The sequence below is a fragment of the Papio anubis genome, chromosome 9 (genome assembly GCF_008728515.1).
Source record: "Papio anubis isolate 15944 chromosome 9, Panubis1.0, whole genome shotgun sequence".
In the NCBI taxonomy this organism is placed as follows: Eukaryota; Metazoa; Chordata; class Mammalia; order Primates; family Cercopithecidae; genus Papio; species Papio anubis.
In genome coordinates this window covers 70,005,703-70,026,749 of record NC_044984.1, presented here as the reverse complement: position 1 = coordinate 70,026,749, position 21,047 = coordinate 70,005,703, and the positions used below count along the sequence as shown (strand labels likewise).

Below are 21,047 nucleotides of genomic sequence, written 5' to 3'. Positions count from 1 at the left end.
TGTTTTCTTTTTTTTTTTTTTTTTTGAGACGGAGTCTTGCTCTGTCGCCCAGGCTGGAGTGCAGTGGCTGGATCTCAGCTCACTGCAAGCTCCGCCTCCCGGGTTTACACCATTCTCCTGCCTCAGCCTCCCGAGTAGCTGGGACTACAGGTGCCCGCCACCTTGCCCGGCTAGTTTTTTGTATTTTTTAGTAGAGACGGGGTTTCATGTGCCATGTTTTCTTTATGCAGTCTATCATTGATGGACATTTGAGTTGGTTCCATGTCTTTGCTATTGTGAGCAGTGCTGCAATAAAAATATGTGTCCATGTGTCTTTATAGTAGAATGATTTATAATCCTTTGGGTATGTACCCCATTATGGGATTGCTGTGTCAAATGGTAATTCTGGTTCTAGATCCTTGAGGAATTGCCACACTGTCTTCCACAATGGTTGAACTAATTTACACTCCCACCAACAGTGTAAAAGCGTTTCTATTTCTCCACATCCTCTCCAGCATCTGCTGTTTCCTGACATTTTAATGATCACCATTCTAACTGGCATGAGATGGTATCTCATTACGGTTTTGATTTGCATTTCTCAAATGACCGTGATGATGAGGTTTTTTTTCACATGTTTGTCGGCTGCATAAATATCTTCTTTTGAAAAGTGTCTGCTCATATCCTTTGCCCACTTTTTGATGGGGTTATTATTTTCTTGTAAATTTATTTAAGTTCTTTGTAGATTCTGGATATTAGCCCTTTGTCAGATGGATAGATTGCAAAAATTTTCTCCTATTCTGTGGGTTACCTGTTCACTCTGATGATAGTTTATTTTGTTGTGCAGAAGCTCTTTAGTTTAATTAGATCCTATTTATCAATTATGGCTTTTGTTGCCATTGATTTTGGTGTTTTAGTCATGAAGTCTTTGCCCATGCCTATGTCCTGAATGGTATTGCCTATGTTTTCTTCTAGGGCTTTTATGGTTTTAGGTCTTAGGTTTATGTCTTTAATCCATCTTGAGTTAAATTTTTGTATAAGGTGTGAGAAAGGGGTTCAGTTTCAGTTTTCTTCATACGGCTAGCCAGTTTTCCCAACACCATTTATGAAATAGGGAATCCTTTCCCCATTGCTTGTTTTTGTCAGGTTTTTCAAAGATCAGATGGTTGTAGATGTGTGGTGTTATTTCTGAGGCCTCTGTTCTAGAACACACAGAATTTTCAACTAATTCCAACAAATATAATGTCTTATAATAGACATTCATCATCTCAAAGTTACACATCAGTAGTCTTTAGAACTGTTAAATCACAAAATTCATGAGAAAACTCTTTGCCTCTTTTAGGAAATATATTTAGATAAATATCCAAATTTTAATGACAAGATGTAGCATAGATATAGCTATAACTTACATTTTATAAGTAACATATAAATATTCACAAAACACCTTCCTTTTAAAAAAACAAAAACAAAACGTAATGGCTAAACCAAGCTTTTGAGTTCTGAAGGTCCTGTGACAACTTTTCAGTAAATACCATAGAAATGTGTTGACTTGCTTTTTTTTTTTTTTTTTAAGGTGGAGTTTTGCTCTTGTCACCCAGGCTGCAGTGCAATGGCACAATCTTGGCTCACTGCAATCTCTGCCTCCTGGGGTCAAGTGATTCTCCTGCCTCAGTCTCCCGAGTAGCTGTGACTATGGGTGTATACCACTACACCTGGATAATTTTTTGTATTTTTGGTAGAGACAGGGGTTCACCATTTTGGCCAGCCTGGTCTTGAACTCCTGACCTGTGGTGATCCGCCCACCTCAGCCTCCCAAAGTGGTGGGATTACAGTTGTGTGCCACCACGCCTGGCCTGGGCTTGCCTTTTAACTATAAATTAAAATTTTCTGCAATCTGTTTGAACATAATTAGTGGCTGGAGTGCATTACTTCTTAAATAGTGAATTCTGCTGAATAGCTCAATTTCCTGCTTTTGCTTACATTGGGACATCCTATCTCCCTTTAAGTCCTCCCTTTTGACTTTAGTCCTTCTCTTTGGATAGCATGGAATAAGTACTCTCTCTCCTGTGTGACAAGCATTCAATTGCTTGAGGGCAGCACCTATACCACCTCTGTGCCTCCTCTTTTGGTTAACAATTCCATGTCTTCTCATATGACCATCTTTCCAGACCTTCTTTATCTTGATTGCTATCTTTTAAATTGTTTCCAGAATGTCATTCTTAAAATGTTGCCTAGAACAAATGAATGCTCTAGCTGTTGATAATTGCCTTGATCATCAGATAGTAAATATTTAGCTTGATCTAAGTCTAACCATTGGGAAGTGATTCCTTTTTTTTTTTTTTTTTTTTTAATTTTGGAAAAAGTGTTTTATGACAATTAATTTGGTGACATGAAAATGTGCATCAGCTTGGATTCTGTGAGAATATCCCAAAATATATTGGAAATCCATAATCTCTGTATCCAAAGGAATCTTTGAAACTATCATCCTAGATATTAGGTAGATTTTCGTGGTAGGATTTTTGGCTGAAATGATTCACTTACCTCCTCCTTAATCTAGAACTTTCTTTTTCAAGTAATCTAGAGTCTCTATTATGTGTGTGTGATATATGTTATACCTGGATCTGCCAATAGACAGACAGGCCAAGATAGGCCTGCAGTATTATCTTTGGTTATTCTGATGCCATAGCCACTAGCCCCATATGGCCATTTAAGTTTGAAGTTAAAAAAAATTAAATAAGATTCAAGTAAAAATTTAGTTCCTACATTGCACCAGCCACATTTAAGTGCTCAGCAGTCACATGTGGCTAGTGACTGTTATATTGGTCAGCACAGATATAGATCATTTCCTTCATTGCTGAAAATCCCATTCCTGCCACCTAGATAAAAATGTAGAAAATGTGAAAATTTCTGAATATTTAAAATGGAAAATAATATGATAAAAATGGATATTGGCATAGGCATAGGCATTAAAAGCATTAACTATTTTATTATTTTGTGTAATGCCTAGTTCAATGTTTTACAAGGAAAGCCTATTGAATAAGAATTTAGGCTTTGTAGACAGGCTACTTGAGTTCAGGTTCTACCTTCACCATTTTCGGTGTGATCTTAACCTAGGCTTTGTTTCCTTAACTGTAAAATAGTTTTAGTGAATTTCTTAAGATGATCATGAAGCTCAAATGAAATAATGCTTGTAAAAGTATTTAGCACAATGTCTGACACATGTAAGTTGTTAATATAAACGTGAAGCATCATTGCAATTATTTAGAGAAATGTAATTATTAGCTCCAAAGTACTAATTGCAGAATGTGTGCATAAACTCCAACACAATATAACACTTTATTAAATAAATTAGACTTGTTAAAAAGCAAGCAGAAAGCACCTTTATTCTTTTCCGTTCCTATCACTTTAAACCCATTCTGCTGAATTCTTCTTCCCTTCCATTAGGTGAAATTTCGGGCAGACTCCAGAGCTTTTCATGTATAGTCAGTCTCATTTCCAAGTAATAAAACAAGGGTATGTGTGGCTTGGATAAATAGCAAAGGAATAAGAAAGAATCCTTGTAAAATATACAAGCTTTAAAATATAGTTCAATATGCATGCTGTCAAATCTCATCTCATTCATCCGATCGCAGTTCTGGCTAAAACTGTGCAATGGAAAGGTGGGCTTGGTGGCCTCTTTTATTCTTCTTCCTAGTTTTTGTGCTCCTTCCCCATTCCCTGGGATCGGAGAGGGAAAAGATAGATGGGAAAAATTCAGACATTGAAAAGGTTTTCTCTAGCTCTCTTGGCTCTCCACCTCTGCCAAGGGAGATATGCCAAAACTGGTTCATGGTGAGATTTTATGAGTTATTAGAAGAGCCCACAGCTGTGGGTTTTCTCACTGCAGGTCCCTGACACAGGTGATGCCCCCTACAATTGGCCATTCACAGTTTCTTTCTCAGCCTCTCACTTCCAGTGGCCCATGCTCCTCAGATTTTTTTTTTTTTTTTTTTTTTAAATTTTAGATAGAGTCTCACTCTGTCACCCAGGTTGGAGTGCAGTGGCACGATCTTGGCTCACTGCAGTCTCTGCCTCCTGGGTTCAAGCAATTCTCCTGCCTCAGCCTCCCAGGTAGCTGGGATTATAGGCATGCACTACCATGCCTGGCTAATTTTTGTATTTTGGGTAGACATAGGGTTTCACCATGTTGGTCAGGCTGCTCTCAAACTCCTGACTTCAAGTGATCCTCCCCCTTTGGCCTCCCAAAGTGATGAGATTGCAGGTGTGAGCCACTGCACCCAGCCTGCTCCTCAGATTCTCTCTTGGTGTCATTTCATCCTTCAAGGTGGGCCTTTTATTCAGCGTCCCTACCAATATGATTAAAGGTCAGCTCCCTTCTATGGAATCCATACTTGGTTCTCAGAATACAATTTTTTCCCCACCCATTTGTGAGAGTACAATTAACTTCCATTGTAGCCCTCCTTTTCTCACTCAGTTCTCAAGGGTGTTGAATCAGGCTCTCATATTTACATTGTTCAGGTTTAGTCAGATACCGCAGCCTGTGCCACCTAACTTCCAGTAGACACAAGTGTAGTGCTCTGGGTGAGTTTCTGAAGCCTTCCTCATTTGGTTTGGTTGGTAGGGGAGCAGAAGCACTTCCTTCTCCTACACTATTGTGTGTTGAGGGAATGCATAAACCACTGACAAGTCTCCAAGAACATCTTCACCACTCATGTTCTTAGGGGTGATGAACCAAAACTCCATCTTTGTGTGTGTCAGGGGCCCATATATCAAGATGTACAGGATCTTAGTACAGGTTTGGGCATGATTATACTCAGCGTTTGGGCCTCTGCTAAAATTCTAAGACAATAAGAATACCAGTTTAATGGTCTATTACAGTTGTTTTCATGAAGCTTGTAAGATTGGTATTTAAGTGGACAAAGTGGGAAATAGTTTTCAGGGCTCCAGGAGTCATCACTTTGTGCTCAGAGTACAGCTGTCAGCTAGTGATTTGGTGCATTTAGACAAGGAACAGGAGCAAAGGGCCTATTTCAAGAGGGCCATAGACACTGCCTTGTGATAAGTGAATGGCTAGAGGGTTTCTTGGTAAACTGAAGTCCTTTTCACATTTTTAGCTTTTTCTGTGGAAGCCTCTCTTTTACAGAAGCTACTCATGAACTCTGGCTTTTCATTTTCAGGGTTGGGCTGGACATTCATTTTTTTTTTTTTTTTTTTTTTTCTGAAACAGAGTCTCGCTCCATCACCCAGGCTGGAGTGCAATGGTGTGATCTCCGTTCACTGCAAACTCTGTCTCCCGGGTTCAAACGATTCTCCTGCCTCAGCCACCAGAGTAGTTGGGACTACAGTTGCACACTACCACGCCCAGGTAATTTTTGTAATTTTAATAGAGACAGGGTTTCGCCATGTTGGCCAGGTTCGTCTTGAACTCCTGACCTCAAGTGATCCACCTGCCTTGGTCTCCCAGACTACTAGGATTACAGGTGTGAGCTACCATGCCCGGCCTTGGACATCTGTTTGGAGTAAAGTGTTCCAAAGTAATGCTTTACTCTTCACTGTCTGTGAGAGTGATGCCAGGCCCCACTGTCCTTGATTAACCATTTCTCATTTCTTAGAGATACAGAGTTAGGTGACCCTTCAAATTAATGACATTCTGTTCACACATAAAATTACCACCCAGTTCTTGATCTGCTTTCTTAATGCCCTTCTGACTAGCTAGAAACACTTAGAATTGGGGATTAAGATTGAAGAATTTAATTATAATGATTTGAAAAACGTGTAAAGAGAGATGGTAATTCTTTTTCTAGGTAGGAAGCCTGTTGGAAATGATGATGGTAAGCATACTGGTGATAAGACAACAAGCCCAGAACATCCCTAGAAGCATATGGGAACATTTGGTATCTCCCGCAACCCTCTGCTTCAGATAAACAACTAGCTTTTCTTGGACCTATGGATAAGACTGTTTTTAGGAATGAACTGGGGAGCAGCTATCTGAATAAGTGATTTAATGATGTTACCCTGTTGGTGTATATTCCCTGTCTGTTGACTCATGCCAAAGACGCCACTAATACAGCTTTATTCTTTTGGTTCTTACTAAAATACAAAGTTTTCAGGATCTCAATTTCCTTACCTTTTAGCTTGATCATTTTAGAATAGATAATCTATAAAAGTGGCTTTAGTTCTGAAGTGTACATTTTTTTAAAGCACTCCTGGAATTATTTCAGGCTGTAATCAGTTAAAATGATCATTTAGTATATGTTTGCTATTGAATGAATGCATTTACATCTTACTGCAAATAAATTCTAGGTTCATACTTAAAATCAGGCTTTACTATAGAGAAAGAGTCTGTAAAAGATTTAATTCTTCTCCAGGAATCCAATAAATATATCTTGACAGATTATTTTGGATAAGACACCATTTCAGTACTAGGTTGCTTAGTAGTAATACAAGTTGCAGGTGGTGTCTGCAACTTGAAGACTAAGAACAAAAAAGACAAGCTTAGGCCAGTGCAGTAGTTCACGCCTGTAATCCCAGCACTTTGGGAGGCTGAAGTGAGTGGATCACTTGAGGTCAGGAGTTCTAGACTACCCTGGCCAACATGGTGAAACCCCGTCTCTACTAAAAATACAAAAATTAGCTGTACATGGTTGTGCATACCTGTAATCTCAGCTCCTGGGGATGCTGAGGCAGGAGAATTGCTGGAACTCGGGAGGCGGAGGTTGCAGTGATTCGAGATCATGCCACTGCACTCCAGCCTAGGTGACAGAGTGAGACACCATGGCAAAAAAAAAAAAAAAAAAAGACAAGCTTTACCCGCTTCATAGTTTTTCTCGAACTCCTGACCTCAGGTGATTCACCTGCCTTGGCCTCCCAGAGTGCTGGGATTACAGGCATGAGCCACCGCACCCGGCCAAATAAATATGTGTGTTAATTAGCCTTGATATATATTAGCCTTATTTCTCTTTGATTATATTTAATACCTAAATCATCTATATTTGGTTGCATAATGTAGCCTGAATTAAAGAAAAGAGGAAATATGAAAAAAATAGCATCTTTTGAGGGTTTAATATAGTGCTAATCACCTCATATAGACATTTTCATTTAATCGTCCTAGTAACTCTATCAAATAGATACTATTATTACACCTTTTATAGATAACAAAACAGAGGCTCAAAGAAGTAATGTTACCTGCCCAAAGTTACATACCTAGAGCCAGTATTATGGGATTGGATGGTCTAACTCTAGAACCAATAGCTTAACCATTACTCCAGAGGAAAAATCATTCATTGGATGCATATCATATGAGCTGCATATGTTACCTAACTCACACAGAGAGTCATTTCTCTTCAAGAAACTGCAGGTGATATTCACAGTTTCAAGAATAGTTTAGATAAATTTTGAACGACAGAGTTCCATTTGGCTTCTGAGCAAGGTAATCTTTTAATTTTGGAAGGCCTTTTCAGAAAGCAGTTTCCAGAGATGATCCTGCAGTGGCCCTGGTAAGATTAACCTGTGTTCAAATCTTGGTTCTGTTACTCAAATGTATGCAAATTTGGGCAGCATTCTATTTTATTCCTTTATCTATAAAATGGGACCAATGCAAGGAGGTGTGGCGATTAATAGAGTTAATACGTATACTCAGTGGCCTATAAAAGCATGGTGCAAATAAGTAGTTTCAATAGTAGTATAGAGATAATCAAGAGACCCCATTGTCATATTTTCACTTCTTAGTACAATGACACATGTAGTTTGTAATATATGGACTACCTTAGACAGGATTATCAGATCCTTGACCAAATAAGATGCTTGATAAAAGTTTAAAAATAAATTAAAAGATTGATCAAAGACCATGGACAGGCTGTTTCTGGAGAAGACTAAGATCTAATCCTTCTCCAGCAATCCAATAAATATACCTTGACAGATTATTTTTGATAAGACACCGTTGCAGTACTAGGTTGCTTAGTAGTAATGCAGAGATGGCCTCTGCATCTTTGCAGAAGAACTAGCTCAGAAAAGGTCTTTCCGGAGCTGAGATTTCAAGGTTTCCGTCTCAAAAGCCTACTTCATTCCGGATTGTGCTCAGCCATCATTCTTTCCAGTTCACCCTCAGCTCCAAAAACTCACAGCAGCATTATTTCACAGTGGGCTTTCCATTGTGTGCCGACTGCACTTGATCCTGGAGAAGAGCACTCTCCAGGACTTTTCCTAGTGTCCTAGCAATATGGGTCATCAAAAACCAGGTCTGATTTTCCAAAGTCAGTATTTAGGAATACTTTCTGCTCTTGTTCACTTCAAAAATCCACCAGGTAACTCTAATGGTTGAAATTATTCCATGTTCCTAGTAAGGAACCCTTTTTGAGATTGGATATTTTGCAGAGGGTGTCTAAGGGAGACTCAACTAAGCTCCATAGCTGCTATGATTGTGAATAGTTATGAGACTATTGACATGAATCAGTGATACATTCCCACAACCCTCCACTCCTTTATGATTGAATTTCAGTGGGTGCCTGGGAGGCTCTTCTGCCTTAAGAGATCCTGTGTCAGAGCCCTAGGATTTCTCATCAGTCAAAACACCTTCAAAGTTTGAACTAAATTCAAAAAAATTAAATGCTGCTTACTGGAACTATAATTGGTTATCATGTGTCTTCTCTGCAGTGATTCTTGACAGCTTTGAAGGACTTTATGTCATTACCTTCTGAGGCTTTGCAAACCAAATATATCATTTGTACAGAGCAATGCCAGGGTTTGGTAGCCTTAAACATTCAGAAGAAACTAACTGATACTAGACTCTTGACTTCTAGTACATAATGGATCATTATGCAATCTACAATGAAGCACAGAGTGCAAAATATACATTTGAGCTTTTAAGATGAAAATTAGGCACACAGGTTTTCTAGAGAGAAAAGTATTTAGGATCTACTTATTGGCATCTCAGACATGAATCCATCTGTTTGCTGAGTGCATTGATCTCCACTGTGGTGCCTTGGCATTTGCTTCACATGTTTCTTCTGATGTGCAAACCAAGCAGTAATAGCACAATATTGATCTCCATCTTTTTTATACACCTAGGAGTGAACTCTTCCATTCATTTACCATTTTTGCAAGCCCGCAATTACAATGCTTTGACATTTGGTAAAGTAAACGCTGCAGCAGAAATTATATGTTAATGGTTTCCCATGATTTAAATATTTAATATTCTATGTTTTCTATGCTTGAATGAGATTATATGAGAATATTCTATTTCTTTTAAAAATCTTCGTGTAATAGTGAAAATTTCTTTTTGTTATTGGCTAAGTTAGTTAATGTCTCATATATTTGACAAAGCCTAATTCTAAGAGTGGTGGAAGCTTTGACACCTCTCCTTTATTTCCAACAGAGGCAATATTACATAGTAATTAAGAATGTGAACTCCATATTGGAGTTTGAATATTGGCTTTACCACTTAATAATGATGTGACCTCATTAACAAAATGGGAAAAATTACAATACTGACTTCCCAGAGTTCATTTGCTCTATAAACACTTGTTGAATGCCTTCTATGTGCCTGTGTCAGAAAATTTGCTAACCACCCAGAATACAAAAGTGAACAACACCACGTAGTCACTGCCTTTCTGGGATTTGCAGTCTTACATGGGAATGTTGTCTCCTGATTACCAGTTCACTTGGCTTTATTCTAAATTTAGTACTGAATTTACATTTGTTGAATTATTTAGTCTCTGATAATCGATAACAAATTCGAATAAATGAATATGAATATACTAATTTATTTATACAATGGGTTGGGAAATTTATAATGTATACATATTAAATTTTAAAGGACACAAAATTCAAAGCATTATGTGGGCCATTAAATAAAAACAAACCAGTAAGCAAACAAAGGACAGAAAAAGAAATGAATGTCATAGGCAGGAGAGTAGATAAAATGTAAGAGAGACTTGTATGGGGTATTATGAGTGAGATGAATTTTCAATTTAATGTACAGAAAAATTATGAAGAAAGCATTCAAAAGAGTTGAGGTTTACATGATCATGGCAAAATGAAAAGCAAATATTCTTCTGACCTTAAGAGGGTGAAATTAAAAGAAAACTTCAGTAGTCAAGAACAGAGAGAGTCTAAAAGTAAATCTTTTTATTTTAAGCAACGCATTTGAAAACAAAGGAATGGAAATATGTGTTTGACGAAGGAAAAAATTATAATAAAGTAAGCATTCCACAAAATCAGTTGCTTCATAAATTTGAAGTTAAAGAATATTAATCATTTTTAAAAATTTTATACAGGTCTTTATGCCATCAAAACTCTTCCCCTTTCTCCCAGTCTGGTCTCTACCAAATAAACTGAATGATATAAAGATGGTCCCTGAGTTCTTCAGACTTTGTGCCATTTTATTATGTATATATAAAATTATTTTAAAAAATAATTTAAAAAATCAAATAATAGTCCTCAAAGGAACTTACTTTAAAAATAATTCTGTTAATTGCATTATAAAGTAATTTTAAGTGAATCAAGGAACTTACTATTTAAAAATATTCCAAAGTGAATTGTATTGACAAGTTAAATTTTAAGTGAATAAATTTATGTTCTATATACCTAAGGGTTAGAGTAGTAAACCACTAAACTCTTTTGAACATTAATTGGAGAATGATGACTGTAAATTGCAAATACTGTATGTTATGTGTATTTGCAGCAATACATGTTGCAAATATGTTTGAAGAGTCTGTCTTTTCTAGAAGCGCTCTACCTCTTTTGCTTCTGTGGAACTGTTCTGATTAGAAAGCCAAGCAGTTTCAAACCCTCAGGGGACCTCAGGTTTCCTCCTCCACCACCTTCTCCTCTTGCCTTGCACAGACATGCAGGCCTCACTAATTAGACTGCTTTTGCAGAAAGGAAAGGCCGCGGCCTCCCAGATATCAATTACAAACCCTGGTTAGGACTGTGGCCTCTGCTGAACTCCATTAATTCTCCCAGCTGCTTAAGTATCATCAATCAAAAAAAAAAAAAAAAAAAAAAAATCAAATTGTGACACTGAATTGTAAACAGTTTTTAGCTGGGAAGATGTGGGGATGGTGATATGATTGTTGGACAGTTGGTGTCATAGGATTATGCGTGCTATAAACATAATTAGATGTACAGAGTCCAAAATTGAGAGAAACAAGCTCAAAAACACTATTTGTTGATACTTTGAAAGTCTGGAGGGATGCTTGGTTATGTGTTGTTTTGGGCATTAAAATAGCTATGAAAGCACAAGTCCAGAGGATCTCAATCAACCTTTACTATTAGGCGAGGAAGATGGTAAGTTTGTGTGCTTCTCTAAAGTAATATATGAAAGGCTATAAAATGAGCCATATCCTGCTGGGTGAGCAGAAAGCTTTTGAAACTCCTTGAGAACCTCTATGAAGAATTTTGTAACTAGCAGAGATTATGTAGAGAAAGCCTCCAGTGAAGATTAATTTCAAGATGTTCTTGAATGGATTTTCAAAGTGATTTCATGCTGGTAAATGTACAAGTAAAAATTGTCTGTTTGAGTGCCATTTAAGCTACCTTAAATGAAATTACAAGCAGAAGCAGTGCACAAATTAGACATAAATACATATTTTGCAGCCATATGGCCTTCCTCCAAACTCTGATGAATAAATGAGAATACTTCAAGAAAGTGACATTTTGGGTAGGGGGTATGGAAAAGCTGTAAGAATTTTTTCTGTACTGGAAACAAATGCAGAGTCACCACAATAATCTACACATAGTAAAAATGCATACAATACTTTATAGATGGTGTTAGTTTCTCAATTTCAATCATACTTGGGTCTTCAAATTGCATTATAAAATGCAGTGAGCCATTTCAGAGAGATTCAATGGATAAGTAATCTTGAACAAACTGGGACATGATAAAAGTACAGGAAGTTTTTACCTTTGGCCCAATATTTAAAAGTATTAGGTATGGAATGAGGAAAGTTTCAGAAAGGAAATTGGGACTCTATTATTTTTGGCAACGGAGTTTGAATAATGTTTTAAAAAGCACCAACTCTTAGCCCTTTGCTCACAGTTCAAGGAGCTTCCCAATATGGTCCAACCTACTTCTCCAATTCTGTCTACCTGTATGAACCTTCTACCCTAAATGTGTCCTACTCTGTAGTGAAAGAAATTGTTTATCATCTGTCGTACATGCCCCATAATTCTCACCTCCATGTATTTGCTTACAGTCCATTGTGTATCCCTTATATGCCCAACCTGCTTTTCAAGACCCAATTCAATGCACTTCCACCATACATTCTTGATACATCATCTCCAGCTATTTCTTGTCGTTTAGCATGTAGCTTCTACCTTGTTTTAATTGTTTGTGAGCACCTCTTACCTACCTGGACCAGTCTTCTTGAGGGGAGGTCTTTCTCTGATTCATATTCCCAGTCTTTATATTCACTATAACAACAATAATTACAAAAAACAGACTCTTAATAAATATTTACTAAATAAATACTTGAACTACAAATTAAAAGATTTGTTACAAAAAAAGATTTTGGGGAAAATGCAAATGTATCATTAGTCCTAAATTAAAGTAATTATTTCTTGCTTTGTAACAAATTATGACAAAATTTAGCAGCTTAAAACAACACACATTTATTATCTTGCTGTTTCTGTGGATCAGGAATACTGGCCTGACTTAGCTGGATTCTCTGAGACAGAGTCCCTCGCAAGGCTGGAATCAATGTATTGGTGAGAGCTGAGCTCTCATCTGAAGGCTTGAGTGTGAAAGGCTGTTAGACTGAGGGCCTGAATTCCTTGCTGTCTATTGGCTAGAGACTGTCTCAGTTTCTTGACACATGGGCTTTTCCAAAATCACAGCTTTTTTCATCAAAGCATACAAGCTGAGAAAGCAATAGAGAGTCTGCTAACAAGACAGAAGTCATTGGCCAGGCACAGTGGCTCACACCTGTAATCCCAGCACTTGGAGAGGCCGAGGCAGGTGGATCATCTAAGGTCAGGAATTCGAGATCAGCATGACCAATATTGTGAAACCCCCATCTCTACTAAAAATATAATAATTAGGCCAGGCGTGGTGGCTCATGCCTGTAATCCCAGCACTTTGGGAGGCCAAGGCGGGTGGATCATGAGGTCAGGAGATCAAGACCATCCTGGCTAACATGTTGAAACCCTGTCTCTACTAAAAAATACAAAAAAAAAATTAGCCGGGCACGATGGCAGGCGCCTGCAGTCCCAGCTCCTCAGGAGGCTGAGACAGGAGAATTGCTTGAACCCAGGAGGTAGAGGTTGCAGTGAGCCTAGACTGCACCACTGCACTTCAGCCTAGGCAACAGAGCAAGACTCTGTCTCAAAATAAATAAATAAATTAAAAGACAGAAGTCACAATCATGTAACCTAATTATGGAAGCGACATCCCACCTTTGCCATATTCTGTTGGCTAGGAGTAACTCATAGGTCCTACTCATATTCAAGTGGAGAGTATTACACAATGACGTAAATATGAGGAGGTGGAGATCAGTGGGGGCTGCCTTAGAAGTTGCCTACCACTTACTCAAAGGTTTCTTGCATACCTTGCTTTTTAGGAGTTCTTTGTCCTTCCTTACACTATAACTTGCCTTGTGTCAAACTTCTGAGTTTATAAAGCATGTCAATTATTTGAGGCTTAGATCAAGTGCTAGATTCTAGTAAGGTCTTCTTTGATTGTACATGTTGAGGTTAATTTCTCCTTTGATTGTATATCCATAATACTTTGTAACCTTTTTCATGAATTAGATTTTATTTTGAATTCTTCAGGATAAATATGGTCAGTTTGCCTTTACCTGCCATAATTGCTTTCGTTATAGCAGGAGGAAAAGCATACAACATCAAGATTAGCACATTTCTTTCTTTTCTCGTTTTTTTCTTTTTTTCTTTTCTTTTTTTTTTTTTTTTTGAGACAGAGTCTCACTCTGTCACCCAGGCTGGAGTGCAGTGGCAGGATCTCGACTCACTCCAACCTCCACCTCCTGGGTTTAAGCAATTCTCGTGCCTCAATCTCCTGAGTGGCTGGGATTATAGGCATGCGCCACTATGCCCAGCTAATTTTTTGTATTTTCAGTAGAGATGGGGTTTCACCTTGCTGGCCAGGCTGGTCTCAAACTCCTGACCTCAAATGATCCACCCACCTTAGCCTCCTAAAGTGTTGGGATTACAGGCATGAGTCACCCCTCCTGGTCAGCAAGTTTATTTTCTGAAGTCTATGTCTCTTGACAATGAATAATACTGCAGCTTGAGTGAAAAGATAATAGATAATGGGTGATAAGTTTCAAAGAATCTACTAGAACTGAACCAATATTGTCAATTATCTTATAACATTTAAGATTAAAAGAAATAACCCACAAGAGACATCTGGCACAGTGCCTGCGCACAATGGTATTTCATTCAAGGGTTGACACAGTTGTCATCTTATTTTTTAGGTTTTTTTTCCCTGCATCTTAACACCCTCTTTTTATATAAACTGTTTGAACATGCTGCTTGAGGACCGGGCACGGTGGCTCACACTTGTAATCCCAGCCCTTTGGGGGGCTGAGGTGGGTGGATCACCTGAGGTCATGAGTTCAAGACCAGCCTGACCAACATGGTGAAACCCTAGTCTCTACTAAAAATACAAAAATTAGCCAGGTGTGGTGGTGCATGCCTGTAATCCCAGCTACTTAGGAGGCTGAGCGGGGAGAATAACTTGAACCCAGGAGGCGGAGGTTGCAGTGAGCCAAGATTGTGCCATTGCACTCTAGCCTGGGCAACAAGAGTGAAACTCCATCTAAAAAAAAATAAAATTCTGCGTAAACTATAATACTAGGATTTAAATCACTTATTTAATTGTTTAGTGTATTCAAACAATTATTGAGCATTTTCTAGTGCCATTATAGACACAGACATTAGAGATACAGCAAGAACAAAACTGAAAAAGTATCTTTTCTTCATTGGAGCTTGTATTAGGTTGGTACGGAGGTAACTGTAGTTCTTGCCTTGGAAAGTAATGGGAAAAACTGCAATTACTTTACACCAACCTAATATTTTAGTTAGGGGAGACAGATAATAAGCAAGTATGGCAGACAGTGATAAGTACTATAAAGAAAAATAAAGTGAGAAAGGGGATAAAATGATGAAGTAAGTACTATTAATATTTTGTACAGGATGTTGAACTGGTATTTGAGCATGAACCTGAAGGAAGTGAGAGATTAAGCTATGTGAATATCTGATAGAAGAGGGTTCCAGAAAGAGAGAACAAATACAAAGGCTTTATAGAGGGAGTGTGATTGTATTGGAGGAACAAGGAAACCAGCTGATGAGGAACCATTGAAGGTTCTCAGCAGGATAATATGGTCTGATAAATATTTCTAAAGGATCACTGCAGCTGTTGCATAATAAGTAGACTGTAGGAGGCAGGGATATAAGCGGAGAGACCAGTAAGTAAGCTACTGCACTATTCCAGGTGAGAGGTGATCAAAGTTTGAAGTAGAACCAATAGAATTTGTTGATGGATTGGATATGGGCTGCAAGAGAAAGATGATGTACTGTTGTCTGAGATGGGAAAGACTTTGGGAGGAGCTGGTTCAGCAGGGGAAAGATCTGTAATTGAGTTCTGGATATGCTAAGTTTGAGATGCCTATTGAACATTGAAATTGAGATGTCAAGTGGGAGGTTAGCATTATAGAGTTCAGGAGAGAGGTTGTGTTCTGAAAATATAGATTTGGGAGTCATCAGTATGTGGATAGTACCTAAGAAATCAATAACTGAATGAAGACAGAGAAGAGAAGAGGTCCTGGGGCTGAGCTCTGCGGCTCCACCGTGATGAGAAGGCCTCTTTCATCTGGAATGCTGCATCCTCTTTCACTGATTCTTTGGCAGAGCTACAAACCTTTTTTTCTCCAGAATAGGGCTCACCGCCTACTCAATCTGCTGAAGGGAGGCACTTTATCCTAGAAAAGCAGAAAGAAAGTGTGGTGAGAAGCAGCCTGATGTGTAATCCTTAGCCGAGGGGATCTGTAAACACCTTTCTAAACTGAATTATGTGGAGTTTCTGTGAGATTTCTGTAGATCAGCCTCAGGGTCTGGAGGCCCCTACAGGATGGTTGAAATGGAAATGAGTTCCCATCCATCTTTTGGAGTCAGAGGGGTCATCCTGTCAGCCAAACCCCTTCATCTATACTTTTCACTGGTAGAATTTTAGAAAACTAAAAATTGTAAATAATAAAAAGGTTTAAAAGTAGCAACAAAACAATAAAAAGAACAGTTAAAGATAAAATGATACAAGGCACTAGGTGACATAAATGAACTCACCCCCTCCCTGCCACCAAAAAAAGAAAACAACAACAACAAAAAAAAACAGAAGGCAGCAAGCAAACCATGAGGTAAGAACAACTAAGATAAAGGAAAATCTAAAACTAAAGGTCAGAGAGAATAAAAGAATAATCCAAACAAGCTAAAGTGATAGAAAAAAAGAGTAAACAATGATTTCAAAGTTCAGGAGGTTAACTAGTCAATATTGACTAAATTTAAAAAGCAGTAGCACGAGTTCCAAAGATCAACTGAGAGAGTCTCTTGAGCTAAGTCCCAAAAGCCCCAAATAAGTTTTTTCTTCTGTGGCCTGGGATCCACAGGCAGCTGTCCCCTCAGCAGGTTAGGAGGCCTGACTTTGACTCCGCTCCTCTTCTCTCTGATTCTGGTATCTTCTCTCCTGGGTTCAGTTGCAGACAGGCTCCTGCGTCTCCACCACAGGAATGTCTCTGCTAGCCATCTTTCTCAGCTGTGACTCTACCCTCTGGCTGTTACTGATGGAGGAGAGGGAAGCACTTGGCCCAAGTTGGATCAGAGTCTCTTTTTTGAAATCTGGATTTGTTATCAAGACTCACTCATTTAGGGATGGCCTCTTTAATCATAATAATATTCAATAGTTAATATTTGTTGAAGATTTATGTGGTGAACATTGATCTTTATATGTGTTTTCCAATGAAATTTTTAAAGAACCTTATGAAATCAGTAGTATTATTGATGAGGAAACAGGCCCGAGAGGTTAAATGACTTTCCCAGTGTCACACAGCCTGTAGATGGTAGAATTAGGATTTAAACTCACCTCTGTCTGACTCTGGAGTCTATTCTTAGCCTCATGTAATAGTGCCTCTTTTGAAGAAAGGAGATGTAAACTTGGAAACTGTGGGATCACCGTCTTTTGTCCACCATGTGAACAGAGAGCAAAGAATGAATTGACATTTAAATATATAGAGTAGCTGCAATAGAATCAATGTTTATGTTCTCCCAAAATTCATATGTTAAAATCGTAACCTTGAGATGATGTGGTTTGAAGGTGGGGCCTCTGAGACATGATTAGGTCATTACAGTGGAGCCCTCTCTAATGGGATAAGTGCCCTTATAAAAGGGACCCCAGAGAAACCCCTTGTCCCTTACCCCATGTGAAATTACAGCAAGAAGGTGGCTATCTGTGAAAAAGTGAGCCCTCACTAGATATCAAATCTGCCTTGACTTGGGACTTCTTAGCCTCCAGAACTGTGAGAAATACGTTACTGTTGTTTATAAGCCACCCAGTCTGTGGTATTTTGTCATAGCAGCCTGAACGGACTAAGATAGAAATCAAGATGAGAAAAGGAAATTCCTAAGCTTTTGCTTTGAGTCTGGGCTCTGTTTCTGCTACCACGCGTTGTGAGCCACCCCTGCTTTTCCATAATATATTCCTCCCCAACTTTTTTTTTTTTTTTTTGAGATGGAGTTTCGCCCTTGTTGCCTAGGCTGGAGTGCAATGACGAGATCTTGGCTCACCGCAACCTCCGACTCCGGGGTTCAAGCGATTCTCCTGCCTCAGTCTCGTGAGTAGCTGGGATTACAGGCATGTGCCACCATGCCTGGCTAATTTTGTATTTTTAGCAGAGAGGAGTTTTCTCCATGTTGGTCAGGCTGGTTTTGAACTCCCGACCTCAGATGATCCACCCGCCTCAGCCTCCCAAAGTGCTGGGATTACAGGCGTGAGCCACCACACCCGGCCGATTTCTCCCTTTTTGTGTTAGACTAATTCAGTTGAATTTCTGAAACTTGCAACCATGAATACTAACTAATATTAGTACTGTTCCTTGATGTGAGTTATGGAGGACCTCAAAGCTCCAAGTTTCCCTTAGAAGCCAGGCTTCTTTTGATTGCTAAAAAGTAGCGGCCTCTTGGATTTGGCTCTCAATCTTTTTTCTCTGCTACCCGCTTTCTAAACTGTAACTTCTTTGAATACAAGGATAATTAACAGGTCTTTTTTTGTGCTCCTAAAGCACTAGGTGTTTTGCAAATGCTAGGTCTCAATAAATTCTGTTTAGATAAATTAATTCATATGATACTGTTTATTTATTTCCTTATACAAACATGATGCCTTCCTGAACTTGGGAATGATTAAACAGCTATCTTTCTAGAATGAAAAGCTCACATGTTATATGATTTCATTTATATAAAATATCCAGAATAAGTACATCTTTAGAGACTGAAAACAGAGTCAGGGACGGGAGAGAGGGGAGAATGGAGGAACTGCACAGTGGGTCCAGGTTGTATTTCCAGGTGATGAAGATGTTAGAGGTCATGATTATGCAAAACGTGAATGTAATAAATTGATCTGAATTGTTCACTTTATAATGATTGACTTGTGTTATGTGAATTTCATCTCAATTATAAAAATATTAACAATAAAAAATTCTATTTTGTGAAAGAAAAAAGGTTACCTTTTATGTAGGTGGTAATCATCTGGGCTTGAGCTTATTGGTTTGAGGACTGTAGGTCAATTCTGGGCATGAGAGGAGGGCACTCCCTGACCATTGTCATATTACAATGATTCCTTCATCTGAAACATAGAAGTCAGAGAACTCTTCACCAGAAGAGCATGGCACAGCAAGGCTTACTTTGTTCTATTCCCACAAGATAATCTATGTGAATTATAACCAAGGATTCGAAGAGAATGAGGCTGTTCTTACAGTATTCATGATGTCTCTGGAAGTTCTATGGGTTTGCTATTTTGTAATATCTCTATTGCCGAGTCAAAGCACACCTCATAGTTCCCGAAGTGGGAAAGGAAAAGTACATGTTTTTGCCACCACTGGAAATCATCTGAGATATAAAATGGGAGGTCAGTTGACCTCAATGAAGGATCCAATTGTGTATTCAATGCTTGAAAATGGCAATCTTCTGTCTATTGGCCTTTCTAGGATGAAGATAGTCTGAAAACTTGCCTGGAAGTTTGACAACAACAGAGGAGAGCTCCTTTATCATCAAAAAGCCAAAAAGCAATGCAGGTGATGACTTAATGTCATCTTGCATAAAATATAAAGAGACTTTCTAGGAAAACCCTACTTATGGATGCTTGTCTCTTAGAATTGTAAACTTTTCACACATTGAATTATAGTAGGAATTATTTATTACTTTTTGAAACTTACGTGGAAAAAGGACCATCCCTGATTTGGGAACCAAAATTCTCCTACAGTTATTCCCTTGTTAGTGTTCTTAGAAATTCCTTATTTACAAAGTTCAGGTGGCTTCTAATTCCTGGCGAAGCTCAGATTTATGAAAGAAAATAATCAAGATGAAGCACAGATTTTTAGATATAGAAAGCATGCAACTTCCTTCTTTTTGGGAAAGGATCCAGAAAATGAGGTTCAGAGAGGTTGACAGATTTTTGCTGGAGCAGAAGAGAAATAATGGCCAGAAACGTCCACTTTGTGGGTCTTGATGCCACAACGTCCCAGTAGACCATGGAGCCCAGAACTTGGGTCTCTTGGTATTAGATTTTTTTGCCTGTTTTAATTGAGAGGAAATGAAAATATTTGAGAGGCTTAATGTCATCTGCACTATTTTAAAAAGCACAATTTTGTGCCCACAATTCAACGATATATTTCATCAGATCATAGACCCATGGAGCTTTGAAATCTTTTCAGTGTTCACCCTAGCCAATACTTTGTCTGTAATATTACTTCTCAATGCTGTTTCTTCTAAGAGGTTGTCTGGTCTCTGCTTTAACCTTTGGACGGACAGGAAACTCATCACCTCTTAAAGCGACACATTTTATTTGCGTGTGTTTGTGCTTATATTCTCTCTCTCTTTCTTTCTGTTTCTGTAGAGTGCCTATATTTCATAGCCCGCTTATGCATGTATTTCATAGTCCATTTTCTGCAATTGAGATCCTACACATACTTTTCATATTGATACAAAGTCTTAATGTGGTTGATATGGTTTGGCTTTGTCCCCACTCAAATCTCATCTTGTGGGAGGAGCCCAGTGGGAGGTCTTTCCTGTGCTATTCTCATGACAGTGAATAAGTATCACAAGATCTGATGATTTTAAAAAGGGGAGTTTTTCTCCACAAGCCCTCTTCTCTTGTTTGCCACCATGTGAGATGTGCCTTTCACCTTCTGCCATAATTGTGAGGCTTTCTCAGCCACGTGGAACTGTGAGTTCTCCATTAAACCTCTTTCCTTTGTAAATTGCCCAGTCTTGGGTATGTCTTTATCAGCAGTGTGAAAACAGGCTAATACAATGGTAATTGTAAATGGCTTCATATACGATATAATTTCCCTAATAAAAATTTATGCAAACATGACTTAAAAGTTTTTACTCTTATAAGTAGAATTCAATACTATTTTGGTTTGGGAACGTTTGGTTATTAGATCATAAAGAGTTTAAGATTTAACTTTTACTCTTTGGCTTTAAATGTATACTGCAGAGTAACATTGAATAAATCAAATCTCTCTTCCACCAGACAGTTCTTTTCAGTGTTTTTAAAAAAGGTATCATGTTCCTCTGAAAAAGTGTCTTTTCCAAGGTAAACATCCTCAGCTCTTTCCGTCATTCTTTACAAGTCGTGGTTTCCAGACCCTTCACAAGATTGTTTGTTCTCCTCTGGATGGACTCCAATTTGTCAAAGTTCTTTGTAAAGTACGGTGCCAGAATTAATTACTGTAAAAACTGTAACCATAATAATAATAACCACCATTTACTGACTGCACACAATGTTCCAGGAACTGTGCTATAGACTTAGCTTTTTTTAATCCTCACAAAACCCTCTAATATTGTATGCG

The 21,047-nt window shown here is 38.4% G+C and overlaps 2 long non-coding RNA genes across 4 annotated transcripts in view; one reads left to right on the top strand and one right to left on the bottom strand.

The window, feature by feature from the left end:
- LOC108581028 overlaps positions 1-21,047 on the top strand; it is a 252,080-nt gene that overhangs the window by 130,622 nt on the left and 100,411 nt on the right. The gene's annotated exons all lie outside the window — the stretch shown is intronic.
- LOC116268892 overlaps positions 1-21,047 on the bottom strand; it is a 114,265-nt gene that overhangs the window by 11,848 nt on the left and 81,370 nt on the right. For all 3 annotated transcript variants that reach the window (XR_004176123.1, XR_004176125.1, XR_004176124.1), the window contains exons 2-5: positions 18,702-18,820; positions 17,066-17,158; positions 15,851-15,911; positions 12,327-12,387 (exon numbers count right to left, since the gene is read on the bottom strand). This is a non-coding gene — a long non-coding RNA (uncharacterized LOC116268892). The remainder of the gene's footprint in view (positions 1-12,326; positions 12,388-15,850; positions 15,912-17,065; positions 17,159-18,701; positions 18,821-21,047) is intronic.